The sequence below is a fragment of the Fukomys damarensis genome, unplaced genomic scaffold, assembly GCF_012274545.1.
Source record: "Fukomys damarensis isolate Sample0158 unplaced genomic scaffold, DMR_v1.0_HiC HiC_scaffold_11, whole genome shotgun sequence".
Lineage (NCBI taxonomy): Eukaryota > Metazoa > Chordata > Mammalia > Rodentia > Bathyergidae > Fukomys > Fukomys damarensis.
Genome location: NW_022900923.1, coordinates 9312700 through 9333058, shown reverse-complemented (window position 1 = coordinate 9333058; position 20359 = coordinate 9312700). Strand labels below are relative to the sequence as shown.

The 20359-nt window shown below is 41.0% G+C and overlaps 1 protein-coding gene and 1 pseudogene across 2 annotated transcripts in view; one reads left to right on the top strand and one right to left on the bottom strand.

Moving 5' to 3' along the window:
* The window catches only part of Pld5 (phospholipase D family member 5), a 307043-nt gene that overhangs the window by 83535 nt on the left and 203149 nt on the right, over window positions 1-20359 (top strand). The gene's annotated exons all lie outside the window — the stretch shown is intronic.
* Window positions 13864-15150, bottom strand: LOC104875214 (annotated as a pseudogene).

The following is a 20359-nucleotide window of genomic DNA, read 5'->3' as shown; positions in this document are numbered from 1 at the left end:
GGAGATGATGGGCTGAAAAAGAATTGAGGTGTGTGTTCGTGTACCAGCTCTCCGTGAGGAATGGAATTGGTATGCAGTGCAAACATGCACCTGTACAAAAATAAAAATTGAAAAAAAAAAAGAATTTTAAATTTGCTATAGGAAGAAAATAGTATCTGTATGACAAATATTTTCACTTCCTAGATTATTGCATCTGTAAATGTTATTTGGAGGAAGAAGGAGGTCATGAACATTTTAATCTTAGGAATTCATGTTTCTTCTTTTACTTTATGGCCAGAGTCTTCTGGTGATCTAAACATACACAAGCCATCATTCTTCTTGACTCTAGGAAGGAAAGAATGATTTGTGAATGTGTGCATGATGAGAAGTAAAAATGATAATCGGAAAACCAGTTAACAAATTTCATGTAGTTTTCCAGACTGTTGCTGTTGTTGGGAGCCATGTGATAAACACGGGAAGAATATTCTGTTGCTGTCCACAGCCAAGGTCCTTCAATGTAGGCCGCTGATTTGCTTTTCAGTGGGTTAAATTATTTCTGGAAAGCTTTCATTCTCACTCCTGAGAAATAAAGAAGTTTTTTGCCAAGCTGAAGTTAAATGGCTTTTGATAGATTTTGAAGTTGCATCAGCATCCAAAGAAATTCTGTGTGACTTGGAGGGTTATTTTCAAGATCATGCGTTCCTTTTCATTTTAATATTCCTTGTGACAACTGATTTCTCATTGAACGACTTTTTCATAACCATTCACCTTTGAACTGCAGTTTGCTGTTCAGGGGACTATGGCATTATAAGGCTTGAAGGGACTTCAGGTGTCACCCAGGACCACATCCATCTGCCTGCGCCTGAGACAGACTGAGAACCTCTACCTGTGTCCCCATCACTGAGGAATAGGACCGCCGACCCTGTGAAACAGACAGCTCTGTCACATTTCTGCACCCTTTCCACCGGCATTAATGATTTTATTGGATCTTGAATGTCCCCTGAAGGCTTGCGAACCCGCCTGTGGTGCTGTTGGAGGGTGTGCATCCTGGCGGGAGGAAGTTAGGTCATTGGGGATGTGCTCGCAAAGGGGAGGGCGGGGCGCTGACTTCTCCTCCCTTCCTGTTTGCTTCCTGGCACCCAGAAGTGAGCAGCTTCCTCCACAGCATGCTCCTGCCATGATGCACTGCTCTTCCACAGGCACAGAGCAACAGGGCCAAGCAACTGTGAGCTGAAGTAATCCTTTCTTATTTTTTTATTTCTTCAGGCCCAGGTCACAGCAGTGGAAAGCTGATGAACACCATCATCATAGTGGCTTCTCGCCTGCCCCTTCTCTTCCACTGCTGCTTCTTCTAACCATAAAATTAGTACCATGAAAATTTTGTCACAAGGGCTGTTTTCCCAGTACAAAGTCCCAGTGTGTGATTATAAAGCACGAGGAAAATATAGGATAGCCAGCTTTGATTGGGTTGTGGAAACAGCTGCTTAGGTTAAATATGACACTAAATGAATAAATGAACTGCAGCTGAGAGCTGAGCTACATGAGACCATGGATTGTGCTGCTGAATTTTAAAGATAATTCGGCACTTTGCAAAGATTAGAGACTTGGTTGGTTAACTAGTTTAAGGGGTTTCTGTATTAGGGCTGAAGCATCCGCCACTTTTTCCCAACCACTCTTCACTATACTGAATAAGCTAATTTTTGTTTTATAATAAATATTGGAAGAGTGGTTGAGATATTTTTCTAGCCAGAGAATAAATATTTCCTCATATAGAGCAAAACTGCGAGACTCTGCAATTGGTTTAAAAGCCAGAGCAGTCGAAGGCGAAATAGGAAGTGATTTTGGCTTTCATTTCTGTCACCCACCAGATTTCAGTGAAGTGCATTTTCATTTATTTTAAATGCTTAATGTATCAAAAAGTCTGAAATAGTTGTTTCTTGGAGGAGGTTTTGATGGCACCCCACACTTCCCAACAATCTGTTAGAACTTGGTATATCTGCTGAAAAGGGAGACAATAAACTGATACAGTCTGCACCCGTACCACTCTGAGCACACCCGACCTCAGCTGATCTTGGAAGCTAAGCAGGGTCCGGCCTGGTTAGAACTTGGGTGGGAGACAGTAATCTTGGTAGGAAAAAAAAATAGCAGCTCTATAGAAATGTATTTGGAAGTTTCCGAAATTTTTTGAGAGTGAAGCTGGTACCATTTTAGCTCTAGAGAAGCTGACAGGGGATCCAGTTCTCTTTGAGTCTGATGACAGTCTTTCCCCCTTGGTCCTCCCATTTTTCTAGCCAGTTTTGCTGTGTAGACTAGAGAAACACTGTTAAGAAGAAAGTTTAATTGGATCAGCTCCATAGGATGAGCGAAAAAGATTGAAGCACACATCCCTTTCTGGTGTGTGCTGGCCGTTAAAGTCCCTTTTCAAATGCTTTCTGCTATCTATTGGTTCCAGTCGACAGGATGAGACCATTTCATCAGCTAATCATCATTCTGCTCAGAAGAGTGTGCAGACTGGCCTAACAATAAATACATTAAAAAGGAAAGCAATTAGCTTTCCATATGGGATGATAAAGTCTCCACTTTGTAAAATTTCCAAGAGTTAAAGACCTGCTGATTCAAACGCCCTAAGATGAACTAGAAAGCCTTGCTCGCTCTCATGTGCCACCACTGCGCTTTCCACTTTTCCTGCAGTTAACATGCTATGAACATGTTTACTGAGTCACACACAGCAGAAAGAACTGTGGCAAGATCTCTGTGGTTGTGAATACATCCGACACAAAATGCAACGAATGGCTTACTGTCCTGGGTAATTCATCGATGTAGTTCAGGATTGGGTGTTAACTGGAGTTGTTCCCATTGTAACACTACAATTTAAATACCTGTGGGTTTATACAGTGGAGGTTTTTTTTTTTTTTGGTTTTTTTTTTTTTTTTTGCTCAACTGAAATTCAAAGCGTGTTGACCGGAGGCAAGTGGCATTCCTATGGGCAGTGACTCAAGGACATTGTGCTGTCACCTTCCACACATGCCTTCCAAGATGCTGATGGGTGTTACGCCGAAGCATGGAAAGGTGAAAGCACGGAGGGTTGTGTGTGGAAATTCTCATTGGCGAGGCCTGCTGCGAGGATGCAGCCACACTCTACCTACTGACCGGGAAAGCCGGAAACATAGCTCCCCTGTGTTCCCAGAAGGAAGAGACGCTTTGAGCGATGATTACTCTCAACCCTGAGAAGCAGAGAATAGAGTTACATTAGCTGAATACAAGTACTTTTTGTTGTTAATTGGTGTATTCTATTTCCTAAACTTTCGATAATAAGGGTTTGCCACACATTTCTGCTTAAAATGGTGGGAAACCTTTTGCTCAGTGATTTTTTTTTTATTATTATTATTACAATAGATGAGACAAATCAAAAGAAGAGATGTCTCCAAGCTACTGTACACGTATTCTGAGGCACGGAACTTACTGTACAAGCTTTTCGAGAGAAGTTAGCAATTACGATCTCTAAACCAAGGCTGTGCTAGTTGGCCTGAGAGAGGGAACCCTGTTTGAGAGAAATTTAGCAGGTGAGAAAGGATAGGGTGTGACGTCTCGTAGATGAAGTGCCAGCAAGAGAAGACTCAGGGATTATTGTGGTTCATTGTTTTACTTAGGGGAGCAAATTTGGAATAAATTTAGAAACTGGAGAGAGTGGAGTACACTCAGCTTTATAGGTATGAAGTCTGAGGCGGCTGGAGGGAATGTTCTGGAAACATTCGGAAATTACAAATGTGATTCAGGGCAGATAAAGGGCCTGGGCCGTCTGCATATCAGTCCGATGTTGGAAGTCATGGAATCAATGCAGTTCACCGAGAAAAACGGGCGAAGAGAACCTCGCTGTAGAGACCTCAGGCAGATAGATGGCTGATCAGAACCACTGGGTTTAGCATATGGAAGAGACCCAGTGACGTTTTCAGTAGAACAGGGGTGGGCAAAAGTCCTACTGAGGGGACTATAAAATGAATGGAAAATAGGAAGGGGAAGTAGATGAGGGGAAACAGAGGCTGTCGGAAGGGAACAAGCACACCCACCCTCACTGTCAGGCTCAGCGAGAAGGCCAAGGTTGGGCCGAGCGCTGCTCTTTACCTGGGAAGGAGCACATTGTAAGGAGTTTGTTGGCGTCAATTCTATTTGAGGAAGGAATATTGAAACTCTCCCTGCATGGGTAAGGTTTTAGCAGGCAGATGACGATGCAAGTGTGAGGAGAAACCATGTCACTTATGTGATGGGGCAACTTTTTCCAACCCCATTTCATCCACAGGCATTGAGCTGTGGTCCTTTTCTGGGCCCTGTGCCAGGGCTGTGCCCTTCTCTGGGAACATCGAGGTGGCAGAGGAGGCTCTCTGTAGGAGCATTCGCACGCAGTGTGCTGTTGGTACCAACTTCTGGCGAGACGGCTGGTGGCCTTATTCCCACTTCATAAATAAGGGGACTGAGGCTCAGATAGCCTGAAAAGGACTCAGGGCCACTCACTCATTAGAAACATACTATGGAGCATGTCTGATGACGCAGATGTTCGAGCGGGGCTTCCTGCCCTTCCACCCTGCACCGCTTTTAGCTGCACGCCCTGTTTCACCTTTCAGAATTTCACAAGAAGTTCCACCACTCAGGGCCTTCTTTAGCTCTTATTCGTTGATGCGTTTATCATACACCATCCACGCTACTCTTTTTTATTTTACTTCCTTACTTTTGATTGGTGATTTTGCAAATTTTAGCCTTTCACAGATGCTCTTGGTTAATTCTTGTTCTAACTTAGGTTTTATCTGCCTGCCTAGGATGTTAGCTCATTTTAGGAAGGAACTTCACCTTTTCCTGCTTTTTGCCTGTAGTACTCAGTGCAGAAGGCAGAAACTTGGGTCACACTTTATGCTAAGATTTTCTGTGGCCACTGTGCTTCAAAGAATGTGTCCTCAATCTTATCCATCACTGCAAACTCTTTTCCAAGACCGTGAAGTAATTTTGGGGAAAATTCAGCTTCCTTAATAAATGGCACTGTTACCTAATTAAGAATCCCAGTTGCAATTTTGAGACTAGTGGTATGATATACAAATTACAGGTGTTTGGAATATACTTTGAAAGCCCTGCCGTTACTGGGATATTTACCTTATAACAGTTTGCTTGGCTTATTCACTTTTTATAAAAAATACATTTTTCAAGCTGTCTTGCTCAGAGTACTGAGCCATGTTTTCTCCCCTCATCCCAGGAAGATGAACCAGAGAGCCAGCATTACACAGGAGGCAGCTTTCTGACAAATGGAGGCACCAGCCAAGTGCTTCTTGCCATGAATTTGGCAGTTGGCTTAGCAGCAGATGTTGTCTTTCTGTGCTCTTCCCCTCCTGCCCTTCCTCCTCATGGTAAATATGTCGGGAACAGTGCCTATGTATTCAGTGCTTTTCATTTATCTGGGCCAAGACTAGTCCCTCCAGCAAAAAGGGAACAGACAGGCTCATAAAAATACTTAGAAAGCAGACTGAAAAACCTTCTAGAACCAGCCTAAATTAGAACATATCTGAGAATTGGATCCTGATTTTTTCAACTCTGTCCCGTTGCCACCTTTCCCTCTAGCTGGGCTGTATTGCGCTTGCACAAACAACACGGTATGTGCCCTGCTTCAGGCAAACAAGGTATCCCCAGACGGGCTGCAAAACACATGCTGTGGGAGAAAATGTTTGCATCTTGAAAGGCTTACCCGTTTCGTCACATTTTCTTGTTGCCTTCTGAGTTCCTTTTGTACATTCAAAATATATGTACATTTACCGAAAGCAAAATCATCAGTGAGAAAATTGCATACACGTGACCTGTGTAGGAATTTGCACCTAATAGTAACTCAGCCACAAGAAAGCCATGGAGCTTTCCAGATGTCGCCAACTTCAATCTCTACAGTGGGCCGGGACTGCTTGATGGTTGCTTCTACCAACTTTTCTGTCAGCTCCCAATCAGGAACCTCAGTAGCGTGTCACCCCCCACACAAGAGGGTCGTGTCCTGGTGGGAGTTGTGCTTTGAACCTCAGTACCAGAAAAAGATGCTTACTCCAACCTACACCCCGGAGCATCAGTTATTTATGTGTTCAGTAAATCTTGAGGAAATGCCCTGGCGAGGTGATACAGTGATAGACAAAAGGATCTTTATTCTCATTCAGCTGATAATTCAATAATTTAAAACATCCTTTTTATACTAAAAATAACTGTGAATGCTATAGGATGCAAAATGGACATGAAATCTTTTTAAAGATAAACATTCTGGACTGCCGTGAATGATCCTCACTCAAGTCGTCTCTGCCCGATAAACTGCCCAAGTTGCCAAGATACATAACTTTGCATTCATTTCAGTAGCAAAGTTGGGAAGCTTTGATTGGCAGATATAAGTATGAGACGAGGATAGTATGATTCCTGAACCCAGGAATGCACAAGTAGGAAAAAATTGGGAAAATTGGAGCAATTAGAGTGTATATACATATATCAATCATCCATTCTTATAATCTTCCAGGGCTGAAATCAGTTTATCCATGTTAGAAAAAGAATCATAAAAGGCAAGAAAGCTTTTAGCCAGTGTTTCAGAAGTGGATGAGGGAGTCCTTTGGGAGTAGGTATTTATTAATAAAATGTGTGGCACACGCCTGTAATCCCAGCACTCAGGAGGCTGAGGCAGGAGGATCGCTGTGAGTTCGAGACCAGTCTGGGCTACAAAGTGAGTTCCAGGTCAGTCTCAGCTACATAGTGAGACCCTGTCTCAAAAAAATAAATAAATTAAATTAAATAAAATATGTGCTTTTAAAGATACTTTTCATATCAATAGAAAGTTAAATATAGCAATTAGAAATCATATAACATCACATGTGCCGTGTGGTCTGATTGTGGAATTTGGGACTGTAAGAGTGGAGTGCCAGTTTTCAATCACAGGAAACCCTTCCCAACAGGAGAGGTGACACTTGGACTGACAGTGAGGGCTCCGGAGGCCAGGACTGGGGTTCTGGTCCTGTCTCTGGGGTTTAGTAACTGAGAGCTGGGACAAGTACTTAATCTTCTAAAATCTCCGTTTTCTCATGCATATGATGTATCCATCTCACAAAGGCTTTGTAGGTATTAGTGGGATTATGCACATAAACCATTTGGAATGGTGCCCCGTAAGTTCTCCATACAAGGTGATATTATCTTCAGCTGCAAAACAAGGGCTACAAGATCCTCTGTAAAGCAGTCAGGGAGCTCACATGCAACAAGTTTAGTGAAGAGTTTTGTAAGAGTCCATGATAGTCTTGTAGGCCTGAGATTCTTTAACCCAAGAACATTTTTTATGGACATTTAAAAATTTCTCTTTATCATCAAAATGTCCCATAAAGTAGTTGGAATCTGTAAAAAGCTGGTTGATATAATTAGATGCTAATCCAGTGGTGTGAGGTGGGGCACTGGAGCTGTGTTTGAAATGCAGCATCGTTGTTAGTTTTTCACCCTGTATTTTGAATGGCTGGTGACCCGCTTTGTACTTGGGCAGTTTGAGCCCCGTGTTTCTGGTTGCTTGTAATAAGATTCGGGATCACAGCTGACTTGCACCATATAATGGTCGTGTGGTCTTAAGCTGTCCTAGGGCTGAGCCATTATATGGTGCAACTCAGCTGTGATCCTGAATCAAACTGCCCAAGTACAAAGCTTGTCTTTTCACTTTTTGTGTTCTTTGCTGGTCACAAGGGAAAGCCTCTGCTTTCCTGACATTTTGAGAAGTGTCCTGCAGGTGGTGTGGATATGCCACCCACCTGCCATCTCCACTTTGGGCATGAGCCTAACCCACTGGAGGCATGAGAGTTTGACTTCTCTCTGGGGCCTGATCAACTTTTCTTCCTCCTCTACCTCAGGGGGACCACAGGAAGTGATATGAAAGCAGGCTTGAGCTTCATCTGTGCTCTGTGATTCCAGGTCGCTGTATGAAGTCTGACTCATTTAGAGAAGTAAGGACCTTCTCCTAGTGCCAGTCCTTGCTGATTTCCTAGATTCCTCACTCTCCTGGCTTTTATGTTCTCGGTTTCTAATTCTACCTCTTTTTGAGGACTAGTGACGTGCCCAGGACAATTCATTTAATGGAAGTCCCTCTCGGTAAATTCCATTTACACATGGACACCTCTGACATTTCTGCCTTTAGTCTGGACCACACCCCTGAACTCCAGACTCAAACTAACTTCCTATCCCTTTGAGGACTCTGGGTTTGTATGTATAATGGGGATCTCAAACTTATCACATCCAGAGCACAGCTCCTGATCTTCCTCCCTAAATTGACTTCTCCTGTCACTGCTTCTCATCTGATTAGTGGAAATTCTGTCCTCCCAGTTGGCTGGGCTAAAAACTTCAGGGCTTTGCTTGGCTCTTATCTTTTCTCTCAGATCGCAGATTTAAGTCTATAAATAAATACTGTAGGTTCTACTTTCAAAATGTATTCAGAATCTGACCTTTTTGGGGGGCCATTTCTAATGCTATATTCTAGTTCTCAAGCTCCCATTCTGATCCTCCCCTGGATGGTGGCAAAAGCTGCCTGTTTCCACCCTCATCTCCTCAGGCTGTCCTCAGCATCGCAGCCTAAGTGTCTCTGAGTGGTAACTGTGTTACATCAGTCACTTTTCTGCCAGCTGTCCTGCTCTTAGTGGTCAGTTTCTTGCTTCACTCAGTCCTTGCAGTGGTGCACACGGCCCTGCAGGATGTTGCCCTTTATGGCCTCACCTCAGCGTTTTTCCTGTGTCTGTTTCTCTACCTCTACCTCTACCTCTACCTCTGCCTCTATCTATATTTGTCTCTCTCTATCTCTCCCTCTCTTCTCATTACACTCCTGACCATCTGAAATATGGTGAATTTTATTGACTTTTTACAACTGTCTGTCCATCTCCCATGAGAAAGGGGCAGGCGTTTTTGTCTGTTGAATGCACTGCTGTATGTCTAGTGTCTGACGTGCAACAGGAGCTCCAGAAGTGAAGAAAGACAGTAAAGGAATATCTGTGATTGTCAGCGGCAGTGTGGATGAAGACACTGACTTCTTGGGTTGGAGAGCAAACTGTTTAGCAAAGAAATGATCAGGGCAATCTGTTGAATTGGTGCTTTATTCACAAATGGAAATTCTTGCTTGCATCCAGTGGAACAGTTTTATTCTTTGTTTTGCTTTTGAAAGTGATATGTTTAATTTAGCTGAAGGTATTTGTTTTGGGGGCTGAGAAAGCTGTAGCTTGTTAAAAAGACATTTAGGAATCTAACTAGAATGAAAAGAGGATAAATTATTGACCTATTTCAAACTGTTGAAGGTGTAAGTTACCTTTCGTAAATACGTATGAAATTTTCTCTGGCTCAAGAATCTCTTCCTGTACCAGATTTTGCATGTAATAAGATAGGACATGGTGCAAGTGAAACAGAAGTTTGCATCCAATGACCAGGGATCTTAAGAAGATTTGTTTTTGGTTTTTTTTCCCTTTACCCGTGACCAAAACAAGGGGTGCTCTACTGTGGAGCTCTATCACCAGAGCTTTTTACTTGTTTCAAAACAGGGTCTTGCTAAGTTGCTCAGGTAGGACTGGAACTGGAACTTGTGATCTTGTGTCTCAGCCTCCCTTGGAGCTGGGATTACAGTTATGTACCACCATACCTGCCTAAGAAGTTGCTCTTTTTTTGCAGAAGATGGGTAAGTATTTCCTGTAGGGTAATAATATTTATTTTGCCAAGTTTAAAGTTAGTGTTATTAGCTGAATTTGTCAAGTTCTTGCAGTTTGTGACCTTATAGACACAGTACTAAGAGATCCTTGCCTTCCTCTCGTCTCTGACTGGAAGGGTCATGTTTACACATCCTGTGTCATATGACATACCTGAATCACCTTCTTAAGACACCTGTAGAAAATTATACTTCCTCCACTAGTGATAGTCTTCATTTGTAATATTAATCTTATAGACGAAACAACTATACTTCGGTGTATTTCTAATTTCTAATTTGAATTTCTCTTAGTCTGAGCAAAACCTAGTTTTTTTTTCATTGCTTAGATAAAATACCTAACACCAAAGTTAAGTGAGGAAAGATTTATTGTAGCTCAGAGTTTTAGCTGTTTAAGTGCATAGTTGGCTGACTCCAAAGCAGCGTGTCGTGTCAGAAGGGCATTGTAGAGGAGAAACAGATCATGGCAGGCCAAAGGCAGTAAAGCAGCAAGCAAAGTAATAGAAGCAAGCAACAGCATCAGCCCACTTTCTTTCCCATATAGCCTACCCAGGCTACCCACTCAGCCCTCACACTCAGAATGGGACACCCTTTTTTCCTAACATCACACCAGGAATCAATCCAGCATCACATCCTTGATTCCAGCATCACACACTGGATATCAAGCCACCTCTGGAAAATGCCACCTATGACCGCATGAGGCTTTGGGGGACATCTAGATATAAGCCATAATAATAGTTAAGAGATATTTACATTTCTTTGTGTGTGAACTGCTTTCTCCAGCCCATGTTCCTACAGAGTGATTGTTTTTTCCCTTTCCTATTTTATTACCCCCATCATTTGTCATACAGGTAAAAAAATTTTTTTCTCAATTCATCATTTGTCTTTTACTTTGCTTATTATGATTTTTATCAACAATAGTTTTTTAATATTAAGTATTTTGTGTAATTAATCTAACATTTTCCTATTCCTTCTGGATTTTGAGTCACAAAGAAGTTCCTTCTCTTGGATTATAAAGAATTCATACATTTTCTTCTGGTTTTCTAGTAAATATATTTACACCAAAATCTTTAATTGCTTTATAATTTATACCACTATATTCAGTAAAGGAAACAACTAATAATTTTCCACACAGTATTCTTTTGTCCCAAAAGTATCTATTCATTACAGGTTTCCCCTCCCCACAACTGACTTGAAATGCAGCCTTTATTGTGTCATAAATTTGCATTTGTAATTTAATGGTCCTTTATAATGCTTAAAAATTAACTCAGTTATAAATGCTTAAAATTAACTCAAAAATTATTCACCTTGCTGACCTATATTATGCATGTGTCTACTAGAGAGATTTCCTTTGGGAAAAATGAAGAAGATGTGACTACAATCTTCAATTTGGTATTTTTCCATATGAGTAAAAGTCAAAAGAGTCAGATTTCCCTTTAGATTTAATAATCCCAAATTTTAATTATTCCTTCAAAGATCTCTTTCTTCTGTCCTTGTAACCTTTAAACAAACAAATACTTAATCCTCCTATGTTTCTTAATTCATATTTCCTTGTGAAATATACTTCTTTCTTCACTTCTCACAGAATCAATACCCAATCATAATTTCTGCCTTGGAATTATTTCTTAAGAGACTTTCCATGCCTTCCTTCCTTAGCTTTCAACCCAAGCACATCTCAGATGGACAATTGCAGTAGCTTTGACCTGATACTTTTCTCAGTCTTGTCCCTCTCATGTTCCTCTTCCCCACAGCTACCAAAGAAACCTATTTTGCTTAGAACACTGACCTGCCCTGCACTGGCTTTGTGCCCTGTTATTTGCAGGACAGAATCCCTGTTCCTTAACAAATCCAAAGAGGCCTCCCTATTCCTTCTCCTACCTGTATTCTGCCTTTTTCCCTCATGAGTTAGGCTTCAGCAGTCCCACATCATGCACAGGTTAACTGATGCTCCTGATTGCTTCAGATCACTCAGATTTGCACTCCTGTGCCCCACTAATCCCACTGCTTGGGATGCCTACCTCTGCTGACCTTTCCACCCGGAGGCCTCTCTTTCTCACAGCTTTCCCTCCCCTGGCCCCATTCTAGCCCACAACTCTACAATCCATGCTATCACTGTGTATTTTAATTGCATGTCAGTGAAGTTATTTTTCATTTCTGTGCACATACTGTGAAAGCGAATCAGATCTTCATGAATAATAAAGTTGGTCCTTGATGACCAGTACTCGCCATATTGGTTATTGTTGGTTTACAGCTCTATAAATAACACTTACTAGGTTGTGCATTGTAGAGTGGTTCATCTTGGGAGATGGAACCTTATTTCTTTACCTTATCTGTCTGTATTTTCCCAGGCCTAGGACAGTCTATCATTGTAGAAGGTCCTAAAGAAAGATGATTTGTTCAGTGAAAGAGAAGGAAAGGTTATGATGACAAAGGGTATGCAAAACATGACTTTGCAGAAGTAATTGGACTAAGGATGCCAACCCAGAAAAAGGAGCATTCCTGAGAGTGAGAAAAGGGGTGTTGACACAGTGAGGGTGAGCAGAATGGGGCCAGGTTGGGGATATTATGAAGGGGCAGATCACAGCCTCATAGAGAATAAGTGGAAAGCTCCCTTGGGAACCTGTGAAGTTCATGTTGCTGGAGGCTTCAGGAAAGTCCCAATGAAAATGCCTAAAACAAAAAATAATGAAAATATCAGTTGCTGGAGAGGATGCAGAGAGACTGGTCACTCAGATATTGCTTTGGGGAAATATAAAACGGCATAGACCCTTTGGAAACCTAAATGTGCTATTACTGTACAGCCCAGAAATTGTACGCTAGGACGTTTATCCCAGAAAGATGACTTGTGTTCACACAAACCCTGTACACATGGTTATAGCATCTTTATTTGTTGTAATAACAAAAAGCTAGAAATCATCTCAGAACAGGTGAATGACTACACAAATTATACATTCAGCTATACTCATCACCACTACCGCTGAGCAGTGAAGAGAAACATTTAACACAACCAACAAGCTGGAAAATTTTTCTCACCTTTTCAGGCTTGTATTAAGTGTCTCACAATTATGCCCTTAGCTTTACAGATGAATTCACTTCTAAACAATCCTACTATAGCATTATACTGATTAGGCAGTTTTCCCAAGATGGAGAACACCATACTAACCTAGTTATGATGTTCTGAGGGTTCATAACTTAAATCCATTAGAACATTATGGAATCCATGGTTTGGGTTGTTGAAAAAGGCTTCAAAGAAATTTTTTGTTGGCGGCAGTAATACTATTTATGTAAAGAACAAAAACCCCCAACTTGTCAATAGTTTATCTAAATACTACTAGCCATTAAAAGTAAATTTTTCATACCTAAGTTTCATAGTCATATGTAGATGTGTTAAATATTAAGATTTAGTTCTGAGTAGGAAGAGGTAAATCATTACTATAAGAATAAATTTAGATGGCAAGAACATATAGAATATATGTGGTGAGTGAATTTATGCTTTCTATGAATATAGCTACTTTCTAGTATTCCAGTTGCAATAGCAGTATGTGGAGAAATACTGGCAATTTTCAGAAACCCAAAAGAGATCCTCTGCTTTGTACTGCTTTTTCTTTAGGTATAACATTCAAGTTCATAATCATTCTCATCTCAGTTTACATATGGATCAAACTTGTGGTCTTATTATAACTTCAAATGAGCTAGGGCTTGGGGCTGCATTTAGCAAAATGTGTAATTAAAAAAACATTACTTCAGCACTACTTTAAAAATTCAGGTTATTAAAGAGGATGTTGTTTTCTAAGCTGCTAATTTAATGAAATTATATATTCCTAAGTGTATTTTTTAAATTATTTTTGAGACAGGGTCTCACTATGAAGTTCAGGCTGACTTTGAACTCACTATGTATCCCAGGCTGGCCTCAAACTCATGGCAATCCTCCTGCCTCAGCCTCCCAATTTCTGGGATTACAGGCGTGGACCACCACACCTGGCCCTTAAAATGTTGTACCTTATGTATGGCAAATACCTTTAAACATTAGCTGACTAGATTGGTGATACCAGTTTTTCCCTTTTGCTATTCCACATCCAGATGGTTTACTTTGAAGATAATGTTTCAGACTTCAATAGTGGAAGAAAATTATGCAAAATGTTCTCTATACAGAGAATAACAGTCACATTTACCAATTAAGAAACCATTTCAGGAATTGCTGGAAGGTGAGTTATTCTATAGTAACCGTGCTTTAGTCGCCATGCAGTGTACCCAGAAACAATCCACTTTCACCTCTGAGCGTTTGGTGTGGAACACTTATTTGATGAATACTTGGTGAAGCACTTCAGTACAAGTGCTTACCAGAAGGTCAGATCTCTGCCATTTCACTGGAATGTTTCTGAAGACATTCTACTCCTTCTAACTCTCCACACCTCTGTCCTTGGATCTCCAGTGCAGTGGTAGACAAGGCCAACACAGAAGGCTTTGCTTTAGAAAATATGATCCTGCAGTGACATGCCTTAAGCTGAGTTTCTAGTCTTTCAAAATTTAGGCTATTTCTTCCTTTCAAATGGCAAGCTCTCTCGAATGAGTGAATAATACAGTTGTAGAAATTGAAAGGTAGTGATAGCTTTGACTTTCCAACGCACCACCTCCAATATAGTATTTTCTGTTCACATCAAGACTGAAACTGTGAACCAATACTGACTTATTTGGATCAAGTCAGTTGCCAGTGGGCATTTCTTTCCTCTTTTGTTGATTTTTATAGCCAAATAAAAGCAGCTCAGTCCGACACACCCAAGGTGCTTGGGCTAGTCCTTCATGTTAGACAGGAATCTGTCCAGTAAATTCACAGCTAGAGAAAGTGTTTCCACATCAAAGCCAAAGAACTGAGTTAAACTAAGAAGATCTTTCATTTCAAAGTCCCTCAGTCCTGCAGTCCTTCTAAGGCCATTATCTGTGCAGATTCAATTAGTCAAGCCACAGACCCTTGGCTGACATCTGGCCTCCTGTTCCCACAGGGTATTCAGCTGGTGTAGCAGTTTCTGGGAGCCAGGTTTTGTGAGGACTTCTGTCATCTGGATAGAGACTGCAGGTCCTCAGTGCGATCAGCCTCCCGGGGCCTGCTCTCACCTCGCCCTACCTCACCGGATATGAGAGGCCTAGGAGGCGAGGGAACTGGAGGGCAGGAGGGGAGAGGCTCCGGGAGAGGGAACTATCCTGGGTGGAGGTCTCCTCACCGTCCCTGAGACTACGCCGCCCTCCTCCCAGCCAGACCGCAGCGAAGCCACCTGGAAATTTTTTGATGCAATTGTATTGAGAAACTAACCCCAAGATATTACATAGTCTATGCTCTCATTTGTAATGATAATTTTGAGATGATAATTCAGAATTAGGAACTGTTTAGTATGTTTTAGTGGTGAATGCATGAATCAACAAAGAAGATAAAGTGAAAACAAAGTCACATAAATGACTGTAAATAAAACTGAGGAAATCTGAATGTGATTGGTGGATCGTTATCAATGTCAATACCTTGCTTCTGATACTGTACTATAACTTTTATAAGATGTTACCAAGGGAGGAGCAGAGTGTTCAATTTACATTTGTAGATTACAGATTGTTTCATTAAAGTTTTATTTGAAACACTGTACATGGTCAACAGTGGTAAATTATGTTGTAAAATTCCTGAAATAATTCATGAAATGTACTGTACGGAATTGGTGTTCCATGTTTGGAGCTGAAATTCAGCCTCTCATTCACATACAGTGCTAAAGGTTAGACACATTGACAAACAAAAAGCAATAGCTAGGGAGTCCTTTCTCAGGGACCCTCTACAGAGAGATCCCACATCAATTACTGTTTGTCTTAGTTACTTTTCTGGTTGCTGAGACAAAATACCCAATACCCACGGTTAAAGGAGGAAAAGTTTATTATAGTTCACAGTTTATAGTTTTCAGTGCATAGTAGGTTGGCTCCAAGGCAGGGTGGCATGGCAGAAGGACATCACAGAGGAGAAACAGTCCATGGCAGGCAGAAGGCAGAAAACAAGCAACAAGTAGCAGGTGACAAGCAACAACAGCCCTCTTTCTGTCTCTTGTTTTGATCCAGGCTACCGGTTCTTGGGGGGGTGGTACCACTCACACCTTTATTCCTAGCATCCCACAGTGAACCAATCCCAGCATCACATTCTTAATCTCAGCATCACATACCCTAGGTCCAGCCACCTCCAAAAACCCCACCTATAACTGCATGAGACTTGGAGGGACATCTAGACACAGGCTGTAACACTGTGGGAGTGTGTAACCCTCAAGTGTCTTACTATTTAAAGAATTATTACTTTTTGACTCTATCAATTGTAATTCATTCCCCTTATTTACCAGAGTCATAATGGATCATTATTTTGTCTTCAAAAATATTAGCCCACACTTTTTCTATCTGGAATAATTTGCATCTCTCAATCACCTTTTAAGAATATTTGTTTTTTACTATTGGTAAAATTGGTGTTGGTCACACATAGCACAACACTCCCACTTGTCCACTGAATTCCATTCTTTGCTGGTCAGTACAGCTTGACTCCTAAGACTTCACACCACTGGATCATAGAAGCTCAGCATCTCAGGATTGAGGCTGCAGCTCAGTGGTACAGCACTTGTCTAGTGTGCATTAGGCCCTGAGTTTTATCTCCAACATTGCCAAAATACATAGAGAAATGAATAAATAAATTTCAGCATCACAGAAGACACCAACAGTTCTTAAATTCAGCACTTGTGGCATCTGAATCAGGTTTCTATAATTTACTAATGAATAGTTAGTGGGATTTGTTTTATGCCTTTTATTTCCTGAGGGAGGAAATAAAAGTAAGTGCACTTTAGTATAACAATTTTTAAAACTGAACAGTAGCTTTCTTACCACCTTTTCTTCTAGCATTCCAATTAGTGGTGCTTCTTTCCCTTAGCCTCTGAAATATGAAGGAAAGTGGCACACAGCAATACCTCTAGAGATTTGGAAATGCTGTTGCTGTACTACAGGTAATAAATTCTGTAATATAAGTGGGCTTTTTACTTGGGTCTGTCCAGGAAGTCCTACTTTTGTAGTCTTAGAGTACTTTATATGTTAGTCAGCTTTCCGTTGCTTTAACAAATACCCAAGATAAATCATCTTATAAGTAGGAAAGGTTTATTCTGGCCCATGGTTTCAGTCCATGGATGCTTTGCTTCCTGCCTGTGGTAGCACAACATATGGTAAGGAGGAGATGGCAGCAAGGAACAACTGTTCATCTCATGGTAGCCAGAAACAAAAAAGAAAGACAAAAGTCAGAGTCCTGATATCCCTGATGACCTAACTTCCTTCTCCTCTCCTCCCAGTAGCACCAGAGCTTGGCAATGAGGCCTTTGATACGTGAGCCTTTCGGGGACTGTAGCACATTGGATGCTGATTTTGAGTGGTCCTTATAGTACCTTGGGTGATCCTCAGCTGCCTGTTCTGCCCTTGAGTCCTTCACTTGGGTGCTTAGCAGCCACAACTTCTGAAGGTGCCTTTGGATTTCAGGCTTGTGTGTCTCTTGGATGCATTCAGCTTCTGCTTATACCAGTGATGCAAGATGAACAATTTTTTTTATTATGTCATAAATAAAAACATGAGAAAGAAGGGTCTTCCTCTTTAATTACTGTTGGGTTTACCATTATCTTAAATGAAATGCATGCTAAGAATCATCCAGTTCAATTTATTGCCACCAAAATTTAAGTCTGTATGAGGATGCATATGTCTTTGAATTACGTATTGATAAGTGGAGAAGGACCAAGATAAATAACAGATGGAGAAACAGGCTAGCTGCATTGAACTGAAGATCGGTAGGTAGGCAGACAAAACCAGGTCCAGAACTGATGGCTGGAGGTACCCTCCACATAAGTCTAGATGGAAAGATACTTTGTTCAAAGCACAGGAATGCACTGTTTTCCTGATTAGTCTCCATAACTATTAATCATTTTGCTCTGTCAGAAAATCTTGACTTCAGAATTTAATCCATCCCCCTTCTACTTACTCTGGAATTAGGCTCAGGATCATTCTACTAAATAATCCTTCACCAAGTCACGCTGTTCCTCTTTTAATAAAAACAAAATCTTTAGTTTTCATACTGTGTGGTTTTGAATAAATTTATAAGAAAACTTAGTCTTTGGAGAATGTTCATTTTCAAATGTTTTGATCATTAAAAGAAATCAAGAGCATCAATCAATCACATGCTATGAAATAGTCTTCAACTAATATATGAATTTTTAAAAAAATCTATGTGTACTGTTGTAGAAGATTCTAAAAACTTACTAGATTAAACAAAGTTGCAAAAATAGATATTCTTTATGTTTATCAAGCATAACTGAACAAAATATGTGTATATATAAACATGCGTGGAGATCTCTACAGAAATACAGCAAACTTCTAGCTATGATTATTCCTAGAGGAGACGTAGTAATGGAAATAGGGGAAGTTTTATTATAGATTACATTTAGTTCTGTGTTTAAAAATGGGAAAGTATTGATCTATTACTTGAAAATTTTTAAGTCAGTTTAGAACCAAAAAATAGGCATCCTCACAAATAAATAAATAAATCTTAACCATAGTTCACAAAACACATGCCCCTGCTAAATGCCTGTTCCATGTTGGAAGTCCTCTTACAGTCCACTGATGGCTAATCGAAGGCTCTTTTCTTCGCTAGACAACTAAAGGCACTTCTGCCTCTTTCTCTAGCCCTAGTTCAACATTCCTAGTTACATTTTATTAAGTAGAATATTATTTTTTTTAAGTTCCATTCAGTTCTCAATTTCTTTTGAACCCTTCTGCAGAAAGCCTTTGTTCAAAATCTTTCTGAAACTGAGCATATGTCTCAAAACTAAAATCAAAGGATTAAGGGTATGATTCAGTGGTAGAGTAAGTCCTTGCATCTGTGAAACCTGTATACAATCTCCAGCACCAGAAAAAAGGGCAAAACAAGATAAACAAAAAAGATCTTATTTCAAAGTTGGTTTCTCTGCGCCTTTCTCATAGTTTTCTAGCTTCTTATCAAACACTTCCTTGGTAATTAGCAAGTAACACAAGGCATAGATGGTTGGTTTTAATCTGCTTAACACATACATTTGGGGATCCACAGAATCCCTCTATATATGAGTGAATGTTCCACTAGCCTTTGGGAAGTGCTGATCATTTTTCTTGACTATAACTACATTGGAAGACATTTCTTAGTGACTAAGGGAACTACAGCCATCCACTCTCTCAGTGGAAAAATGGAAGCAATTGGAAATGGAAATGGGCCATTTTGTTCTTTTCGTTATTCTTTATACTGTTATGTGTGGAGCAGTTCCTACCTGCCAGACCCTGGACCAGGCTCTGGGCAGATGGAGCCAGCGGGGCTGTGATACCTGGCAGCGAGTCTCTCCTTACTCATACCTAACGTCAGCTGTCCTTAAGAGACAGAAGTACAAGAAAGGAATGCAAACTACAGGAGTGTGGGAGAGAAGCAGGGGTGCGAATAAAAGGAAGGATTCCATCATGATTCCAAAACAAAATGTAAGATGTGGAGAGTAAGGGCAGCTCTAGAGAGGGCCACACCATGAGGGTGGGGAAGTAATCGCTGGACGTGTTCTTCAGGCTCAGCGATGCTTACTGCCCTCTCCTCGTTCCCTTCACACCTGCTGTCAGGTAGACTGTGCAACTGTCTGTCTATGGAGACCAACTATAGACCTTCCGTTGTTCATGGAGGACATATCCATTGGACTGAGAATGGTTCGTTTTCCTGATACCGTGCATGTGTTACGTTGTCTCCATGCCAGATCATCTTGAGTCCCATCCTTCCACCTGTAAGCCCTTCCCACCTCTCTTCATCCACCCATTTCCTTAAAGTCTTAAAAATCACTTCACCAAGAAGACATTCCGAGACCTCTGTCTATACCCTGAGGCGAGGCTAGGTGTCCCAGCTTTATCCTTTCATATTACCTGGTAATTAATGGTGGTACTTCATCCGAGTCAAGTTGTTCCCTCAGGATGACCACTGTTTCCTTACTGCATCTCTCCCTGTAGGCTGTAGGCTCAGTGAAGGGAACTTTCTTATCTGTCACCGTGCTCTCCACAGTCCCTGGCATACAACCTGCCATCTGTGGGCAGTTAACCTACAGGTTTCACCAACCATCCCAGTTTTGAGGTTAGGGTTACTCAAAATTGAGTGGACACCAGATTGCCACGTCTGAAATGTGGCTTTCATATATGTTTTTATAGTCTCAACTTTTGTCTGTTTACCTAGAAATGTTTTGTTTATTCTTCTTTATGAGTAATACTCCTTGTTTAAAACCCCCCGTGTATTCTTTATCCATTTATGGGTTAATCGTCATTTGGGCTGTTTCCAAGATCGAGCTGCTGTTACAAATTGTGCCACTATAAATATGACTGCGCGTATATCACTGTGGTGTGATGTTTTAATTCGTTCAGGAAGTTACCAAGAAGGGGAATAGCTAGGTGAAATGGAACCTCTAGTTTTAGTTTTTTGAGGAATCTCCACACTGATTTCCACAGTGGTTGCCCAAGTCTGCACTCCCACCAACAATGGAGAAGGTTCCTTTCTCCCACAGTCCTGCCCATTTGTTACAGGCTAATTTCTTGTCAGCAGCCATTTTTTCTGGAGTGAGATGGAATCTCAGCATTGTTTTA